The 19,386-nt window shown below is 53.8% G+C and overlaps 1 pseudogene; it reads right to left on the bottom strand.

Annotated features, from left to right (window-relative positions):
- Positions 1-19,386, bottom strand: part of LOC127474808 (uncharacterized) — a 1,366,245-nt pseudogene that overhangs the window by 461,929 nt on the left and 884,930 nt on the right.

The following is a 19,386-nucleotide window of genomic DNA, read 5'->3' as shown; positions in this document are numbered from 1 at the left end:
GGAAGCCTGGACAGTGGGGACCCCTGGGATCCCCTAGGACAACAAAGTGGAGAACCTGGAGAGGGGGAATTTCTGGGAATGCAGCATCCCGAAGGCGAGAATCAGAGGAGAAGGGAGCCTTGGGACCCCCAACACTCCCAGCATCTCTAGGTAGAACCCCCAGCATCCCAGACAGGAGAGACTCTCTGAACCCTAAAGGGGGGAAACCAGAAAAGGGGAAATCTTAGGAGAATTTTTTTGGGCTCATCTTCATATTTTAGAGTATTTTTTAGGTGAATCTCAACTTTTTTCAGTTTAGGGGGGCAGGAGTCTTCTCACTCTTTCTTATAGGCTTTTGCCTGAATGTTGATGATTTGGGTTTTTCTGGGCTAAATCTTGGTGTTTTGGAGGTTTTTATGGTCACAGGATGCCCGGTGAGTTCTAGAGATGGACTTGGGCAGGAGGAACCCCCAAGCCAATGCACTCAGCCCTTGTTTTCCCCCCCATCAGGATCTGTCCTTCCCAAAGCTTGGTCGGATGGAGGAGGAGGCTGCGAGGAAGAGGAAGATGCCTTGGGCCCCCCAGGCAGGTGAGGAGGAAGTCAGTGTCCCTTTGGGCGGGTGTTGTGCTGGCTCTGTCAGCCCAGCATGGCCCCGGCTGCAGGACAACCCCGCTGGCGCCGCCGTCCTGCCGGGGCCGGAGTTGGGGGGATGTCCTTGGCCTTCCCTGTGGGCCGGAGGCAAATCCCCTGCCTGTCCTTCTTGCTTCCTGCCCCAGGCCCCGAGCTGAGGAGGGAGAGCCCGGAGGACAAATCCCCCCGTGAGAGCCTGGTGGGAGAGGCCGTTTTGAAGGGCTCCCCGGCGCAGGAAGGCAGCGGGGAGGAAAAGGGCCGGAGATCCCCCCGCAGGAGGGGCTCCAAAGCCAGCCCAGGGTGCTCTGAGGAGGAAAGAGCCAGCCTGTGCCGGGAAGGCGGCCGGAGCTTGAGGGGGAGCTCTGAGCTGATGGTCCTTGAGCAGCCTCCCAGCAGGGAGAAGCCTTTTAAGTGCTTGGAATGTGGAAAGAGCTTCAGGCAGAGCTCCCATCTGATCCGACACCAGCACATTCACAGTGGGAAACGGCCCTACACGTGTGGGGAATGTGGGAAGAGGTTTCAGACCAGCTGGAATCTCCTCCTGCATGAGCGGACGCACACGGATGAGAGGCCCTTCCGCTGCACCGACTGCGGGAAGGGCTTCAAGCGGAACTTCACCCTCGTCATCCACCGACGCATCCACACCGGGGAGAGGCCCTACAAGTGTGGGGAGTGTGGGAAGAGCTTCTCCCACAGCTCTAACTTGACCAGACACCAACGGACCCACCGGGGTAATAGAAGCCCTGTGAGTGCCCCAACTGTGGGAAGAGCTTCAGCCACTGCTTCCACCCCAAACTTACCCCCTTATGGGGAGGCAACCCCTGGAGTTCAAGGACTGTCAGTCCATCCCTTTCGACCAGAAATGGCCAGTCCCCTTTCCCAGGGGCAGCTTCTTCCAACAGGACCCTTCTTGGGGGGAGTGTGGAGATTCCTGCCTTGGCTGGGGACCCCCCAATGTCAGTGCTGGAGGTTGAGAGCAGAGATCTCCCCACCAGCGTTGATCTGGGGGAGTTCCATCCATCTCTAATTAAGAATTATTGCTTTTGTTTCAACAATTGCTTTAGTGTAGAGCACTGTCCTATCTTATCCTGTATTCCTGGTAGTTTTAGTGTTTCTGTTGTGCAGGAAATAATTCTGATGAAGATCTTTTGTCTGATCATTTGTAACCCTAAATAACTCATTTCTATCAATAAATCTGATTTGCCATCATTAAAACCTGGGGGACAAAAGTGTTTCAGTCACACCTCTCTAATTCCTCTAAATTTAAAATGTTGGCAAGATTCAAGGCTGAGATTGGATCCAGCAGCCCCCATCACCCCACAGGAAGTTGGGATCTCAGGAGAACCACTCCCTTTCCCAAAACGTGGTGCCAAAGACCCCCATGGGACCGCTGAACCCACCAGACCACCCTCCCTTTTCCACCCTTCTCCCTCTTCCTTCCACTTTTCCATGGTCCCCTCAATCCCCAGACCAACCAGGATCACTTTTGGGGTCCCAACCCCCAATTTTCCCCCCCTCCCACCTCTTCCACATCATCCCCCCACTCCCCAGCCCCCTCATGCTCAGTTTGGGGGTCCCACCCTCACCTTCCACCACTCTTCTGACCTCTCCCACCCCTCTCCCATCATCCCCCAAACCTCAGTGCCCCTCCCCCTCCATTTTTTTGAGGTCCCACTCCCCTCCCCCTCAGTTTGGGGTCCCACCACCCCTTCTGTCCCCTCTGACCCCCCTTTTCCCACTGACCGCCCCCTTCCCACCCCCCGCTCACCCGAGAGCTCCTCACCCACAGCCGGGGGGGCTCCCAGCACCACCAGTGCCCAGAGAAATCCTCCAGAAAAGGGGTTGGGTGGGGTCCTGGGTGGGCTTTGAGTGTTTTTGGGGGTCCTTGAGGGGCTGTGGGGAGGTTTTAGGGGGGTCCCAGAACCTTTTGGGGTGAGCTGGGTGCCTGTTGAGGGGCAGGTGCCCTCCCAAATGTCATTTTATTGTAGAATTCTTTCAACAGAAGAACCTAACTTGTCACATAAATAATGTTGACTCTAATTACAGTGCTGAAAAGTCCAGTTGATTTACACAGAATGAAAAGAAAAAACAAAACAAAAAAAAACCCCAAGCATGAATACCCTTGAGATCATATAAAAATGGCATACTTCATCTAAATTGTGTCCTTTTCTGCTTAAATTTGAAATTGGTCTAAAATAGGTTAATGTGATTTTAGGTAGTAATTTTAAATAATAATCTACAGCTACATTTCACATTACACATTTTCCCCATGTTTATATATTCTTCTTTTTTTTGGAAGTATAAGTAAGCTGCAGTTTTGCAGCAGGAAATCTCCTCTACCACAGAGCTCTTTCAAGAGATCTTAAGCACAGCCTGGATCTCATGCTAAGGCTGAGGTTTTGGAAAGACATCTCCTATCACATCACATCCTCCTCTGTGACATCACAGCTCTCCTATGAAATCACAGCTCTCCTTTGACATCACATCCTCCTCTGTGACATCGCATGTCTCCTATGACAAAACATTCTCCTCTGTGACATCACAGCTCCCCGTGACATCACACCCTCCTCTGTGACATCACATCCTCCCTGTGACATCACAGCTCTCCTGATGCCTTCAAATCTTCAGCAAAAACCACTATTCAAACTACGAGCACTGCTCTTCTGTTCCCACTGAGCCAGTTGGAGGCAACTGTGATTTCATAAAGCAGCAACAATGGGCCCAAACCCATGGTGTCCTTCAGATGCGCCGTGTCCTGAGCAGACTGCGTCCTGCTCATCCTGTCCTGCTGCCTGCAGGACAACTTCCCCCTCGGCACACCCCCAGCCCCAGCCTTGTTTGGGAAGTTGAGCTCTGGCTGAGGCTTTCCCCAGGAGAAACCTCATTTGTCTCTCCTCAGGGCAGTCCCCCCAGCACCCAGCCAGGATGGGGCACAGAATGAGTGGCCCCAGCTCTGCCTCCCCAGGGGTGTCCAGGCATCCCACGAGGCAGCTGCTGTTGCTGCATCACCACCTCCCCTCACCAGAATGGATTTGGAAGGCTTTCCAAGCACAGGGACCAGATGGAAACCTCTGGACCCTACAGAGAAAACATCCCCAGGGTCTTGTTAGGCCTTGGAATTAAATGGCTTCCTGTTTGCCACCAGTGCTTAGGTCTTGTGGCGCCTTATGGGATTTTCCTGCTTTGACAGTGTTTTGAGACAGTTCATTGTGCCCTTCAAGTCCTTACATGTGCACACACACACACCACTCTCACCAGTGTCTGGCCCTCCCAAGAACACAAGCCCTGATGATTTGTAGCTCCCACTCCAGTGGTTGGCACTTGGAGCTCCCTCCGTACCCAGAGCTCAGAGCTCCCTTGTGCCAGAAAGTTTAAAGAGATTGTGCCTCATTCTGCCAAGACAACCCTTGGAAAAAAGTGTCCCTTTGTGTTTTCTGGGATAACACCACTCTATTGTCATCTTCCAAAACCTTGGAGAGGTCCCAGAGATCTCCCAGGAAGGAATTTGGGGCCTCAAGCACATGACCCGTATATAGAGGCTGAGGACTCAGGGGTCAGGGGTGTGAAGATTGAGGACAGTAGAGGAGTAGGCTGAGAGGTCTGGAAGGGGGGTGTGAGAGCTGGTGGAGCTTTTCTTCCTGTCAGAAAACAGCCTAAGAAAGAACTAGTGCCACCAAGGGCAGCTGGGGTGGCCTAGACTGGTGACAAGAAGTCAGAAATTTCCCTCTGAGGTCAGTGTTGTGGTGCAATATGTCACAAAGAAGGAGTCTGGATGAGCCCAAGGCTTTGTGTGTGCAGGAAGAGCCAGGGAGGACGCAGAGATGTCAGTGCAGGAAGGTGCCAGCCAGGTGGGGCAGCCGGGGGGATGACGACAGCCTGCAGGGAAAGGGGCAGGGCATGGACACCGTAGGACAGCCTGGGCTGGAGAGGAGACAGGGATGGGGAGAAGCTGAAAGGCCCTGACACAGCCACCTTCTGCAGGCCTTTGGACAGGGCTGCTGTCTGTGCCCCTGATGCCAGGAGGAGGGGAGTGTCCCTTGCAGCCCTGGGGCCTCATGGCCTCCTTGTCCCTGCTCAGCAGCCTGGCAGGTGCCACCCCATGGTCCTGCCCTTGGCATTGCACATCCCACATCCCAGTGCCCCAGGAAGAGCCCTGAGGAATGAGGCAGGGACAGGATCTGCCTTCCCAGGGGCTGGGGTCAGGGCTTGGCCTGTTAGATTAAGTAAACAAGTCAAGGTTTCCTCAGCATCAGAGCCACCTTTCCCTTGCTTGTCCATCCTTGTCATCACTGTCTGCAGTTTTCTGCTCTAACTGGAACCTGGGGACAAGTTCTCAGTTGTGTCCCTCAGTGAGACTCAGTAGCACTAAAGGAAACTTCAGTGTTTCAATCTCACTTTGACTTCTTGAAAAGTTGTTTGAACTTCCTCTCAGGGACTGAGTCTCATGTAAACAACACCAAACCCCCAGAGGGTCATGAAATGCCTGGGGCTGTTGCTGTGCTGCTGAGCTGGGCCGGGCTCCTGGCACACAGGGAGCTCCTGGCAAGCAAGAAGAGCTTCAAAGAGACAGCTCTGCTGCTGAGCAGCTCCTCTGCACAGCCCAGCAGGGCTGAGGGCACTGCCAGGGCAGCTCAGGGACACCAGCAGGGCACAGACAGAGCTTCAAGGGGCTCAGCACTGGCAGGAGGGCTGAGAGCTCCCTGCAGGAGGAATCTTGGCAGGGCTGCACAAGGTGAGTCTGTGGCTGCAGGGCAGTGCAGGGGCAGCTCCTGGAGGCATCTCCTAAAGCTGGCCCAGCCCCAGCTGATGGGATGGGTGAGCAGGGGCTGTTTTTGGGGCACTTTGGAAGAGCTGTGAAGCTGGGGGTGCAGCCAGGGGTGCCCAGGGCTGTGGGGCAGAGCAGGGTCCTGCAGCCCAGGGTGCTGTGCTGGGCAGGGATTCTGCTGCCTGCCAGGGGCAGCTCTCAGCCGGCCCGGGGATCTGTTCCTAGGGCTAGGGCAGAAGGGCTGTGGGCAAGGAGCAAACCTGGCAGGGGAGGGAGGATCTTTTCCATGTCTTGCTGTTGCAGGGTCAGACCTGCTCACAGACCACTACATGATATTGAATGGTGAAGTTTTAGCAAAGCTCAGAAAAGACAGGGGCTACAGGAAAGGAATTAGTCCTGAGGTGTGTTTCCTGCTTAGGCATTGTAGCACAGACATTGTTCTCTCAGTTCAGGAGGCTACACTGAAATTCCAACTCTTTTACTCTCATAGATGAATATTTCAGGCAGGATCAGAGATGAGCACAGGATCCTGGGCAGTGCTGAGCCTTCCCTTGGGGGTGGGCACTCTCCTGTGCCAGCTCTTGGCTTCCCTGCAGGAGGGCTCCTGTCCTGCTCTGTCCAGCACAGTTGCACCTCTGGGCTGGCACAGGGGACACTTCACAGAGCTGCCCTTTCAAGCAGCACTGCCCTGCTCTCAGCACAGATCTTGGTGGGGTTTTTAAAGATGAATCTGTGTGTGAAGTCATCTTCAAGGCAGCCCAAGGGAAAGTGCAGGGCAGATGGGAAACAGGCTGAGAGGCACTGCAGCTCTCCTGGCTCTGCAATAAGCAAGGGAGAGCTCAGCCCTTCTGCCTGTCCTGTCTCAACGCTCTTCAGATTTCTAATCAGAAAAATTTGCCCCTAAAAAAATTTGCCCCAGGTGTTATGATCGTAACCAAAAAACCCTGTCAAAATTATTTTACGGATACTCTGTGCCTTTCTTCTGCAGCCCAAATTGCTCCAAGACAACAGTACAGGAACTGAACTTTTCCATCAAAACTGGATTCACTGTGACAACCTCTGTGATTATGAGAGCTGTCCAAAACCAGCTCCATGTCTGCACTGCAGCAGAGCAAAGCTGAGTCCTTGGCAGCACATGCCCAGAGCTCCTGCTCCTCACAGAACCCTCAGGGAGAAAAAACCAGAGAAAAGAAATGCCTTGTCTTGGAGGGGATTTCCCTGAAAACTGCACTGGCTTTGCTGAGAGGGGACTGTCTTAATTGTTCCCTGTGCTTTCCTTTCCTGAACAGACCTGTCCTAAGGAACAGCAAATGTCCAACAGCAGCTCCCTCACCCAGTTCCTCCTCCTGGCATTCTCAGACAGGCGGGAGCTGCAGCTCCTGCACTTCTGGCTCTTCCTGGCCATCTCCCTGGCTGCCCTCCTGGCCAACGGCCTCATCCTCAGCGCCATAGCCTGTGACCACCACCTGCACACCCCCATGGGCTTCTTCCTGCTCAACCTCTCCCTCACAGACCTGGGCTGCATCTGCACCACTGTCCCCAAAGCCATGCACAATTCCCTCCAGAACAACACAACCATCTCCTACATGGGATGTGCTGTACAGGCCTTTTTCTTTCTCTTCTTCATGGCGGCAGAGTTTTCCCTTCTGACTATGATGTGCTACGACCGCTACGTTGCCATCTGCAAACCCCTGCACTACGGGACCCTCCTGGGCAGCAGAGCTTGTGCCCACATGGCAGCAGCTGCCTGGGCCACTGTGTTTTTCAATGCTCTGCTGCACACAGCCAATACATTTTCCCTGCCCCTGTGCCAGGGCAATGCCCTGGGCCAGTTCTTCTGTGAAATCCCACACATCCTCAAGCTCTCCTGCTCACACTCAGGCTACCTCAGGGCAATTGGTGTTCTTGTGGTTGGTGTCTGTTTAGGATTTGGTTGTTTCATTTTCATTATTTTCTCCTATGTGCAGATCTTCAGGGCTGTGCTGAGGATCCCCTCTCAGCAGGGACGGCACAAAGCCTTTTCCACGTGCCTCCCTCACCTGGCTGTGGTCTCCCTGTTTGTCAGCACTGGCACATTTGCCTACCTGAAGCCCCCCTCCATCTCCTCCCCATCCCTGGATCTGGCACTATCAGTTCTGTACTCGGTGGTGCCTCCAGCACTGAACCCCCTCATCTACAGTCTCAGGAACCAGGAGCTCAAGGATGCCCTGAGGAAAATGATGACTGGATGCTTTTCAGGAGCAAAAAAGTGCCTGTTTTCTGGTGTGTAGCATTCAGAATGGGACTCCTTAATGGCCCAGCCTTCTTGCTCAGGTTTTTCGTGAAGGTCATCAAGTTCTTCTTGCAATAATTTCCTGTGCACTTAAATATTCTTAGGCACCTGCCTTATAATTTTATATCCATCTTTTTTGATTTTGACTCAGAGATGTATAAATGATCAATTGTACTTGTTGAGTATTTCAACAAAATAAAGGACCCTGCAGTGCCTTCTTTGTCCAAGACCCTTCTTCTCAGATGTTCCTAAAGGACAGCACACTGCAGGACAGGGGGTATTTGCAAACAGGAAGGGGACAATAATCCCAGCCCAGCAGCACTGCCAGGGAGCAGCAGGGCTTGGTCTTTGCAGAGCTGCTCTCTTTCACTTCCACACTGTCCTCCTGAACCCCTTTGTCACTGTAAGGCCTGAGTGCTCTCTGAGCACAGTCCTGGGGGGTGGAAGCCCTTGGAGCACAGGCAGGGACAGGTCCTGGGAACTTGTGAAGCAGAGCTGGGCTCCCTTCCAGCATCTCCAGGATGCTGTGGGATGTTCTGAAGGCAGTGCATGTACTGGGTCACTTCTTCTGTCACCTTGCTCAAGGGCTGGAACTCTCCTGCAGTGTCACCATGACACTCCTGCTCTCTGCTTTCCAGGTTCCATTTTCAGATCCAGTCTTCCCCTCCTGTTCACAGGGACATCCTGGGAGTGCTTCAGAGCTGCCATCCTGGGGCAGCTCCTGCCCAGCGTGGGCAGGCACAAGGTCTCTCCAGCTGCTCCTCTCCCCTCCCCAGTGCCACTGTTTTCTGCAGCCTCCTCCTCCTTGCCCAGCACAGCCCTCCTGGCACAGTTGGACACAGCCCTTGTTCTACCCCCTCCTCAGGCACCTGCCCAACCCCCTCAGCTCCAGCCTGAGGGCCAGAAACCTTCAGGGCAGGGAGGCACCAGGGAAAATGCTGAGCAAACCTTTCAGCTGCACTCAAATCCAATTGGAGGGGTTGGCCTCGAGGAAGAAATCCCTTCTCATTCTCCAGAACCACCAGGACAACCTGTATTGTGTCCTGGGCACTCCTCTGGAAGTGTGGGATATGGAAAAGGTTTTGGTGTCAGGGATATTGAGAAGGCTGGGCAGTGTCACTGGGAGACCTCTCCCAAACCCTTGGAAAGGTCAGAGCCAGCCCAGAGCTTCCTGGGGCCTTGGCAAAGGCAGACATGGAACCAGTCTGCAAACAGGGCAGCAAGGAGGGATGGGAGACTTCCAGACTGCTCAGGCTCAGCAGAGAAGGGGAATATGGCAAGTCCTCCTGCAGCCATTGCCAAGCATGGGAAGGACAAGGCAGGGATTGCAGAACCCCTGTGGGAGGGAAAAGAAGGGGATGTTGTGTGCCCAGACTTTATCAAGGCCCTTGACGTGGTCTCCTGTGGTCTCCTTATGGCCAGACTGGTGAGAGCTGGACTGAAGAAGTGGAAGATGTGGTGGGTGGGAAGTTGACTGAATGAAGAGTGTCAGAATCTATGGTACAAAGTCCTCTTGGCAGCAACTTCCTGGTGAAATCCCTCAGTGACCAGCCCTTGAACACCACTGTAGAACATCTTTATTATCTCTCTGTACAATGGGATAAAATGTGTTTTCAAGTCCTTTGTGGATGATTCCAAATTTCAGGGAGCCCTTGAGTAACCTGTCCTGGTTTAAAGGCACATATTGGGGTGGGAACTCCAATAAAATGAATTCACTCCTCTTTTATTCCCCACCACTACAGGGAGACAAAATACAAGGAGGTATAAGTGAAAAAAATAACAGTTGACTGACAAGAAATATAACAGCAAAACCAGCAATACCAACAGAACAGTCCAAAGCAACAGCAGAGAGGGAAATTGCCTCCTCTCTCTCCCCCTGTCCAAACTCCCTTTTGTAAACAGGTGAGAATAGGAATCAATACATGCCTCCCTTTCCCCTTTTCCCCCTAAATGAACAAAAAACCAAAAAACAAAACCATGGGAAAGAGGGGACAAAGTAAAGTCTGGAAAACTCTCTGGTCTGAGATCAGTTGTGCTGCCCAAGAACACGCTGACTCCAGAGGTGTCCAAGCGGGGCAGAGCCGGCGACTCCGGTCCGTGCGGCGGCGGGGGGGAGGCAGCGGCTCTGCTTGATTCCATGGAGTTCTGGGCAGGCACAGTGGCCCCTTGGTTCCAGGAGGGTCTGAGATGTCTCAGGGTTCCTTTTGTTCCAAAGACACCCCGCATGTCACAGTGGTCCTTGGTTCCATGAGATTCCACAGTGTCCCTGCATTCCTTTGGTTCCATGAGGCCCTGCAGTGTCATGGTGCCACTTGATTCCGTGACGTTACAAAGAATCAGAATGGCCCCTTGATTTAAGGCCAACTGCACATGGGGCTGCCTTGGGGGGAGTGTGGGCACCCAGACAAGGGAGTTGTCACCCCCCTGGACTCAGCCCTGGGGTCACCACATCTGGACTGGTCTGTCTGTCTGTGAGGTTCCCCATTGTGGAGGAATGAGGAAGAACTGGAGAGGGTCTAGAGGAGATCTGCCAGGATGGAGTTTTTGTCCATATTGGAAGTAGAATGAAATCTCCACAAAGAGCAGCACTGAAGGTTCAGACTGAAGGTGAGGAAAAAGAAATGTCACTCAGCGGGGACCCTTGTGCTGCAAGAGGTCACCCAGAGGGAGTCAGGATCAGCCCATGGCTTTGTGTTCCAGGGAACAGCCAGAGCTGGTGCAGAGACATCAGGGAGGGTCTAGAAATGCTGCTGGGAGGGGGTGGGAAAGCAGGAGGGGTGTGTGCAGCCTGCAAGGCCAGAGCAGCAGCAGGGCCAGGGCAGGACAGCCTGCAGGAGAGATGGCCAAGGGCTCTGGCAGGGCTGCAAGGCCCAAAGGCACCCAGGCCTTTGTCCCCTTGCCTCTGGCAGCTGCCTCTGCCACTCAGGCCACCACAAGACACTTGCCTGGCAGGTTCTGCACTTGGGTTCTGCCTCGCCCCTCCCTCAGGAGCCTGGCAGGGGTTGCCCAGTTTTGGGCCTTTGTAGTTCCTCCCCCTCCCATCCCAGTGCCCCCCAAACAGCCCTGAGCCAGCCGGGAGGGACAGGATCTGCTGGGCCAGGGCCTGGGGCTCAGGCCTTGGCCTTTGTGCTCCACAAAACCAAGGCAGGCTTTGCTCAGCATTGCAGGGGCCTGCCCAGAGCCTTTGTCTGCCTGCACTCCTGGCCTCCAAGGAGCTGCTCCAAGGAGTCCCTGGGGAGGCTTTGGCAGTGCCTGCCCTCAGTGGGGCCCAGCAATGCTTCAAGGCACTTGCAGTTTGGCTTCTGACTTCTTCAGCAGCTGCTTCAATCTTCTCTCAGTACCTCAGGATCATGGGCTGGGCTGCAAACACCCCGTGGGGCTCATTCAAATGCAGAAATCCCTCAGGATCTCTTTGTCTTCCTTTAATTGTCTTCAAGGCAATTTCAAAACAAGTCTTCAAAGTTTGTACTTTTTTTTTTTTTTTTGTAATTTAATTATGGCTATTTTTTAGTTCAGAGAAGAGGTGATAGAGGTGTTCTCCAAGTGATCTTGATGCTGAGTGTCTCCTCAGGAGATCCACACTGACCCTGGATGATCAACCTTGCTCCTCACCCCCCAACCACACCAGTTCTGTCATGGCCCATCTTGGACTGACAGCTGATGCAACTCCAAACACACTGTGGGACCCATTAAAACATTGAAAAACAAACTATTTGTCTTTCTTTAATTGTCTTCAAGTCTTCAAGACATAAAAAACTAATTAGAGTTGTTTTGTAGTTTGACTAAAGAGGAAGATTTCAAAGTGGAAGTCATGAAAAATATATATTTTTTGATGAAAGAGAATGATTTACACAGAGCCTTATAGTGCAAGTGGGTCAGGGCACAACGGATTTGGATCCAAAGACAAGGGGGCAAAAGACATTAGTAGCACTTAATCATTGACCAATTGCACAGTGTTTAAGTGGTTCAATAGTGTTTGCTACAATTATAACAGTGACTGAATTATAGATTCCCAAGAACAACATTCACCCCACAGTCAATTCACACCCACACCCAGGCAGAGATGTGTGGACACATCAAGAGCTGGGTGGGGAAAGGTCCCTCTCCCAAATTCTCCTTGTTGTCAGGGAAACACTCCCACAAATCCCTTTGTGTTTGCCAATAGACAAGGGTCACAGATGGAGGAGTGTTTGTTGAGGGGCATTAGAATTGTCCTGGGCATCAGGGAGGGTCTTTGGAGTGTTGCAAACTGGAGGGTTCCCGAGCTGGGAGAGGCTGCCAGAGGTGTCCCACTGAGAGGGAGGTGCTGGGGAGCTTCCAGGGCCTCCCTCAGCCCAGCTGGTTGTGGGCTCCCAAGGGGACTGGCTTTAGTTATCTGCTGAATTTCCATCCTGGTGTCAGGAATGACTGGAGTTTCCCAAATATTTGGGAATTGTATCCAAACTGTTCCAGTTGGGTTCTGATTCAGTCAGGGAATATTCCAAGGTTTTCAGGGGATGACTGATTATCCTGTGTTCCCCAGCTCTTACACCCATCCCAGTCAGCTGGAGGGTTTATTGACAATGAGTCCCGAGGGGCGGCACCTCCGATGCCATAGAAACCCCTCCCCTGGATTAGGAAACCTTTGGAATTCAGGAGCTGTTCCAGTGGAGCATGAAAATGGACAGCAACTTTCCCAAAGCCCAGCCCCAAGCAGAACAAAGCCAGGCCCCATCAGTGTCAGAGCAAAGGTCCCCCATGGCTGTGTCCCTGTGGCCGCTGAGGCGGCAGCGCAGGCCCGAGGCGGTGCCGGGTCCCGGTGCAGCCGGGGCAGAGCGGCGGCTGCGCGAGCGGCAACCCCGGCGGTGAGTGCGGCAGCCCCGTGGGAGCGGCGGCTCCGGGCACAGACGCCGGCGGCAGCCGCTGTGGCTCCTGGAACCCAGTGGCCATTGGGACACTGCAGGGCCTGCTGGAATCCAGGGGCCGCTGGGACACTGGGGAGCCTCTTGGAGCCAAGGGAACCCTGGGATGTTTTGGAACATCCTGGAATCAAGGAGTCATTGTGACACTGTGGGGCCTCATGGAACCAAAGGAATCCTGACAGTTTTTGCAACCTCATGGAATCAAGGGGCCATTTCTGGCAGGATGCTCTGCTCTGATAATACCTAAACAATGGTCAGAGAATGCAAACAATGCACACTCTCTGTAGTGAGTTACTGCTGGTGTCAAAATGCTGATTTTAATGTTGAATTATGCTAAACCCAAAACGCTTCATGAAACTTCAAACACACATCCTGCTTTCTGAAGCAGGATTTGGCAGATAAGCTGCTCCCTGGCCTGCAAATATGTCTGGCAGTCAAACCCATGATACCTATAAAAGCCCTCTCCAACTTTCACGTGTCATATTCTTCCCCAGACTTCCTTGAAGTGTGTGGAGTTTCTGCCATGAAGCAGGGACAGCTCTTCATGGTCACTGCCCAGGGGTTGGGTGGAAGACAAAGAATTAACCCCTGTCGTTGTGTGATGAGTTACCTCAATCTCTGTTTCAGGATTGTTTCTTTTTGCTGGCTTTGATCCAATTGCTTTAATAGAATGACTTTGATAGGCTGCACTGTCCTATCTTACACTATACTGCTAGGAGGTTTTGGCTTTTATACTGTGCAGTAAATAATTCTCTTTAAAGTCTTTTTTCTGTTCACTTTTCTGATCAATTGTCTTATCATTTGTCATAATAAATAATTCATTTTATAGATGTATTTCTGATTTGCCATCACTAAATCCTGCAGGACAAAGTGATTGAATCACACCTGTATAATTCCTCAATTGAAATCAAACTCTGAACTTAAGGTTGGATTCAGCCACAGCCAGGCTCCTCTCTGAGAAGGAATTTAGAAAGCAAGGGGGTCCTTTCTGCACCTCGTAGCTCAACGAGACGGCTTCTGCCATCAACTTTGTCTAAGCCTTCCACCCCCCAGCCCCAAGCCGTGACACAGGGGCATGTCTTGTGCATGCAGTGCAAACATGGACTGTGAGCTGGTCATTTGCTGTCCCTCCTTGGAGGGAAGAACAAGCCCAATGGCCTGGGGTGAGAGGCCAGTGCTGGGAGCGGCGCTGGCTGTGCCAGGGCACTGCTGGGTGCCCCCACCCTGAGCACTCCCCCCCTTGTGCTGGTCACTGCTGTTTTCCTCTGCAGGGTGTTGTGTTGGGCACATCCTGGAGAGCAAAGTGGAAAGCAGATGGAAGCTTTCAGGCCCTGGCCTGAGGAGATGCCCTGCAGGATGGCAGTGCTGCTGCAGAGGTCAGCTCTGTGCCAACAGTGCCCGTGGCTGTCCCTGCCTGCAGTCCCTGGACAGTCCTGCAGCAGGACTGGCACCGACTGCCAGAGCACTGAGGCCTCCAACAACACAGGGCTCTGCAGGACAGTGTGGAAGAGAAGGAAGAGGAGGCCCCTCAGGAGAAGGGCTGCTGCTCCCTGGCAGTGCTGCTCTGCTGGGACTCTTTCTGGCCCAGCTCTGCACAGAGGCACCGACCCTGCAGCTGCAGAGAACTCAGAGAGGAAAGATGTCAGGCAAACAAGTCAATGCAGAGTTCTTTATTTGGTATTTAAGCAGACAGTGAGTACAATTCCCAATTTATACAGCCTCTAGGCCAGGCTAGAAAAGTAAACACTGAATTGAAAGTTATATATCTGTTTATATATATATATTCAACACCTGAGGAGGTATTCTGTAGAATATGTACCGTAGATATTTGGGTTGGGTCTGGCTGAGCTGCAGTTCAGTTCCCCACAGCAGCCCTCCCAGGGCTGGGTTTGGCATTGGCAGCTGGAAGGGTGTTGAGAACACCCCAGTGTTTTGGCCACTGCTGAGCACAGCACCAACACTGGGACATTCCTTCCTTAGCTGAGGGCAAGAGCCTGGCAGGGGACCCAAGTAGGCCAGCTGAGCCCAACTGACCCAAGGGACATTGCAGCCCATGGGAGGTCAGCTCAGCTCTAAAAGCTGAGGCCCGGAGCAGGAGGGGGGCATTCATTGTCTGATGGCTGCCTGCTGAGGAACCGTCCCGCGGACCCAAGCCCTGCTCCTGGGGAGTGGCCGACCATGGCTGCTCATGGGAAGTAGAGAACAAACCCTGCTGTCTTTGGCTTTAAATAAACTGCCTTATCCCAAGCCACTATTTTGTTTTTCCCACCTTACTCTCTCCCCTGTCCTGTTGGGAAGGAGAGTGATAGAGCAGCGGGGAGGGCACCTGGTGTCCAGCCAAGGTCAACCCACCACACACCTGAACACTTCCAGAGACTGCACCACCTCCCTGGGCTACTTCTTCCAATGCCTGAGCACTCTCTCAGTGGAAAAAGGGTTTTTGAATATCTAATCTAAGCCTCACCTGATGCAACTTAAGGCTCTTGGCTGCATCCCATGTGGGCCCAGGCACTTGGGGGGGTCTCACTGGCGTAGCAGGTCACTGACCATTTCCTCCTGCATTGTGGGGGCTTCACTCAGCTCCCCATCACCAGCTTCCAGCCAAAGCCTGCCTGCCAGGTGTCCAAGGGGTCAGTTCTGCTGCCCCCTCCTTCCTTCCCCCATAACGGAAAACTCCCTCATTTTGGGTCCCTGTGCCCCAGACGGCTCTGACCACCACCTCACCCACCAGTCCCACAATCATGGAATGCTTTGGCTTGGGAGGGGCCTTAAAGAGCATCTCAACAGCCTCATAGAAAAGAATTCCTTCCTACTATTTCCTCCAACCCTTCCCTCTATCCGTGTGAAACCACTGCCCCTTGTCCTGTCACTCCAGGCCCTTGCCCAAAGTCTCTCTCCATCTTTCTGGTTGGCTCCCTTCAGGCACTGGAAGGCCACAATCAGGTCAGCACAAAGCCTTCTCTTCTCCAGCATGAACAATCCCATTTATCTCAGCCCTGAGATATTTCTGAACCTCCCAGAATCCAGGGGCCATTGGGACCCTGCAGAACCTCCTGCATTCAAGTGCTCCTGGTGAGACTGCAGGCTCTCCTGGAACCCAAGAATTCCTGGAACACTGCAGAGTTCACGGAACCAAGGGGCCACTGTCCCACTGCAGCTCCTTCTGAAGCACAAGGGACCCTGGGACAATGGGAAATCTCTGAGAATCCAAAGGGCATTTTGGGACTGCAGGGCCTCATGGAAGTAAAGGAACCTTTGGAGACTGGGGAGGCTCATGGAATCAAGGGGCCAATGGGACATGTGGGGCCTCCTGGAAGCAAAGGAACCCTGAGAATTTCTGTGGGAACAAGTTAAGGCAGCAGCAGCTGCATTCAGTTAATCAGGATCAACAAGGAGTGTTTCGGCCTTGACTGGTGTTTTCCATCCAGAGAGTGCTGTTTGCCAAAGTGGAAACCACTTGGAACGCTCTGCATGGCAGCCTGTGTTTTTCTCTGGTGGCTGAACACAGCCAGCACATGAGGGGAGGGGAATGTGTGGGATCAGGGCACTGCTTTGGGGCCATGCTGGGAATTCCAGTGGACTAAAAGACAAAGCCCAGGCGCTGTTTCCAAAGGAACCCCAATGAAAGGGGGACGCCGGAAAGATGGGTGGACAAGTCCTGAAATGGAACTCTGTGCGTGCAGCCTCATTTTCTCCTTCAGTGCCCACAGGAGAGGGGGCAAAAAGTGGGGGTTGGGACTCCAAAACTGTTTTGAGGGGAAAATGAGTATTAAGGGGACAATGGAAAAATGGGAGGAACAGGGAAAGGGTGGAAAAGGGGAGGTGGTCTCGTGGGTCAAATGGTCTCATGGGGGTCTTTGGGCACAAAGGGGTTGGGAAAGGGAGGTGGCCTCCCTGAGCTCCCAACACACTGTGGGGTGCTGGATCCAATCTCAGTCTTGGATCATGCCAACAGTTTTAGTCTAGAGGAATTACAGAGGTGTGACTGAATCACTTTGGTCCCACAGGTTTTAATGATGGTAAATCAGATCTATTGATAGAAATGAATTTATTTAGAATTACAAATGATCACACAAAACATCTTCATCAGAATTATTTACTGCACAATAGAAACACTAAAACTACCAGGAGTACAGCATAAGATAGGACAGTGCTCTACACTAAAGCAATTGTTGAAGCAAATCTACTCAAGCTGCCACAAAATGAGTAATTCTTAATTAGAGATGGATGGAACTCCCCCAGACCAATGCTCGGGGAAGATCTCTGCTCTCAACCCCTAGGATTGACCTTGGGGGGTCCCCAGCCAAGGCAGGAATCTCCACACAACCCCAGGAAGAGATGTGTTGGAAGAACCTGCCCCTGGGAAAGGGGACTGGCCCTTTGTGGTGGAAAGGGATGGACTGACAGTCACTGGACTCCAGGGGTTTCCTCCCCATCAGGGGGTTCATTCGGGGTGGAAGCAGCGGCCGAAGCTCTTCCCGCAGTCGGGGCACTGGTGGGGCTTCTCTTACTGGTGGGACTGTTGGTGTCTGGTCAAGGCAGAGCTGTGGGTGAAGCTCTTCCCACACTCCCCACACTTGTAGGGCCTCTCCCCAGTGTGGATGCGCCGGTGGGTGACGAGGTGGGAGTTCCGGTTGAAGCCCTTCCCGCAGTCGGTGCAGCGGAAGGGCCTCTCATCCGTGTGCGTCCGCTGGTGCAGGAGGAGATTGGAGCTGGTCTTAAACCTCTTCCCACATTCCAAGCACTTGTAGGGCCGTTCTCCAGTGTGGATGAGCTGGTGGATGCGGAGGGTGGAGCTGTCCCTGAAGCTCTTCCCACATTCCCCACATGGGTATGGCCGTACCCCAGTGTGGATGTGCTGGTGTCGGATCAGGGTGGAGTTGTCCCTGAAGCTCTTCCCACATACCCTACATGGGTAGGGCCGTTCCCCAGTGTGGATATGCTGGTGCTGTAGCAAGGCAGAGCTGTCCCTGAAGCTCTTCCCACATTCCCCACATGGGTATGGCCGTACCCCAGTGTGGATTCGCTGGTGTCGGATCAGGGTGGAGTTGTTCCTGAAGCTCTTCCCACATTCCCTACACGGGTAGGGCTGTTCCCCAGTGTGGATGTGCTGGTGGGTGAAGAGGTGGGAGCTCTTCCCAACACTCTTCCCACATTCCAAGCACATGAAGGGTTTCTCCCTGCTGGGAGGCTGATCAGGGACCACAAGCTCAGAGTTCCCCCTCAAGCTCCGGCCGCCTTCCCGGCACAGGCTGGCTCTTTCCTCCTCAGAGCACCCTGGGATGGCTTTGGAGCCCCTCCTGCGGGGGGATCTCCGGCCCTTTTCCTCCCCGCTGCCTTCCTGCGCCGGGGAGCCCTTCAAAACGGCCTCTCCCACCAGGGTCTCACGGGGGGATTTGTCCTCCGCGCTCTCCGTCCTCACCTCGGGGCCTGGGGCAGGAAGCAAGAAGGACAGGCAGGGGATTTGCCTCCGGCCCACAGGGAAGGCCAAGGACATCCCCCCAACTCCGGCCCCGGCAGGACGGCGGCGCCAGCGGGGTTGTCCTGCAGCCGGGGCCATGCTGGGCTGACAGAGCCAGCACAACACCCGCCCAAAGGGACACTGACTTCCTCCTCACCTGCCTGGGGGGCCCAAGGCATCTTCCTCTTCCTCGCAGCCTCCTCCTCCATCCGCCCAAGCTTTGGGAAGGACAAATCCTGATGGGGGGAAAACAAGGGCTGAGCGCGTTGGCTTGGGGGTTCCTCCTGCCCAAGTCCATCTCTAGAACTCACCGGGCATCCTGTGACCATAAAGACCTCCAAAACACCAAGATCCAGCCCAGAAAAACCCAAACCACTGACATTCAGGCAAAAAACCCGTCAGAAATAGTGAGATGAACCCCTCACAAACTGCAAACAGTTGAAATTCAGATAAAAAATACTCCAAAATATCAAGATTCAACCAGAAAAACTCTCCAAGAAGTTCCCCCTCTCTGGGCTCTCCCCTCTGGGGTTCAGAGGGTCTCCCCTCTCTGGGAAGCTGGGGGTCCCACTGAGGGATGCTGGCAGTGTTGGGGCTCCCAAGGGTCCCTTCTCCTCTGACTCTCGCCTTAGGGGTGCCGCGTTCCCAGACATTCCCCCTCTCCAGGTTCTCCACCTTGATGTCCCGGGGATCCCAGGGGTCCCCACTGTTCAGGTTTCCCCTTCTCTGCAACCCCTCTCCAGGCTCTTGGGGCTCTTGCAGCTCTCTCCTCTCTCCAGCCTCCCCTGCTCTTCAGGGATCAAGGCATGGGGACATCAAGGCTCCCCAACACCAACCCTGTATCTGCTCTCCCCCCTCCCCTCAGCCCCCCTCTGCCACCCGTTTCCCATTGGCCCTTCAGTCCCGGCTCCCCCCAGCTCCCTTTGGGGGTGACCCACCGCCCCTCACGCTCCCTTTGAGAGCGGGTCCCACCCGCTCTTTTCCCTTCTCTCGCCCCTTTCCCATCGTGGCCGCTCCGCTCACCCGACAGCAGCAGGAAGGGCAGGGACAGGGGCAGAGCAGCAACAGCAACAACAGGAGAACAATCACCCCCCATCCCATGGGTGCCCAGGAAGGTGGAACCTGTCCCAAATACCCTGGGGGAGCGTGGAGGTTCGGGACATACTCGGGCTGCCAGCACAGATTTCCCTGCAAAGTCTGCAGTGAGTCAAGCTCTGGAGAGGAGATTGTGCCCCATGGATGGGATTGCAGAGGCTCCCTCGGGTCCCCAGCATCAATCAGCAACCAGCAATAGACACAAAAGGGCCCCCTGAAGATTTCAGGGGGAGTGTCCTGTAGGGAGAGGACAGTGTCACCCCACCAGGGCAGGGCTGGCAA

This window comes from Manacus candei, unplaced genomic scaffold, assembly GCF_025592945.1.
Source record: "Manacus candei isolate 608988 ecotype Guabito, Panama unplaced genomic scaffold, ASM2559294v1 h1tg000045l, whole genome shotgun sequence".
Classification (NCBI taxonomy): Eukaryota; Metazoa; Chordata; class Aves; order Passeriformes; family Pipridae; genus Manacus; species Manacus candei.
Note: the sequence above shows the minus strand (reverse complement) of the source record. Positions and strands in the feature narration are given on the sequence as shown.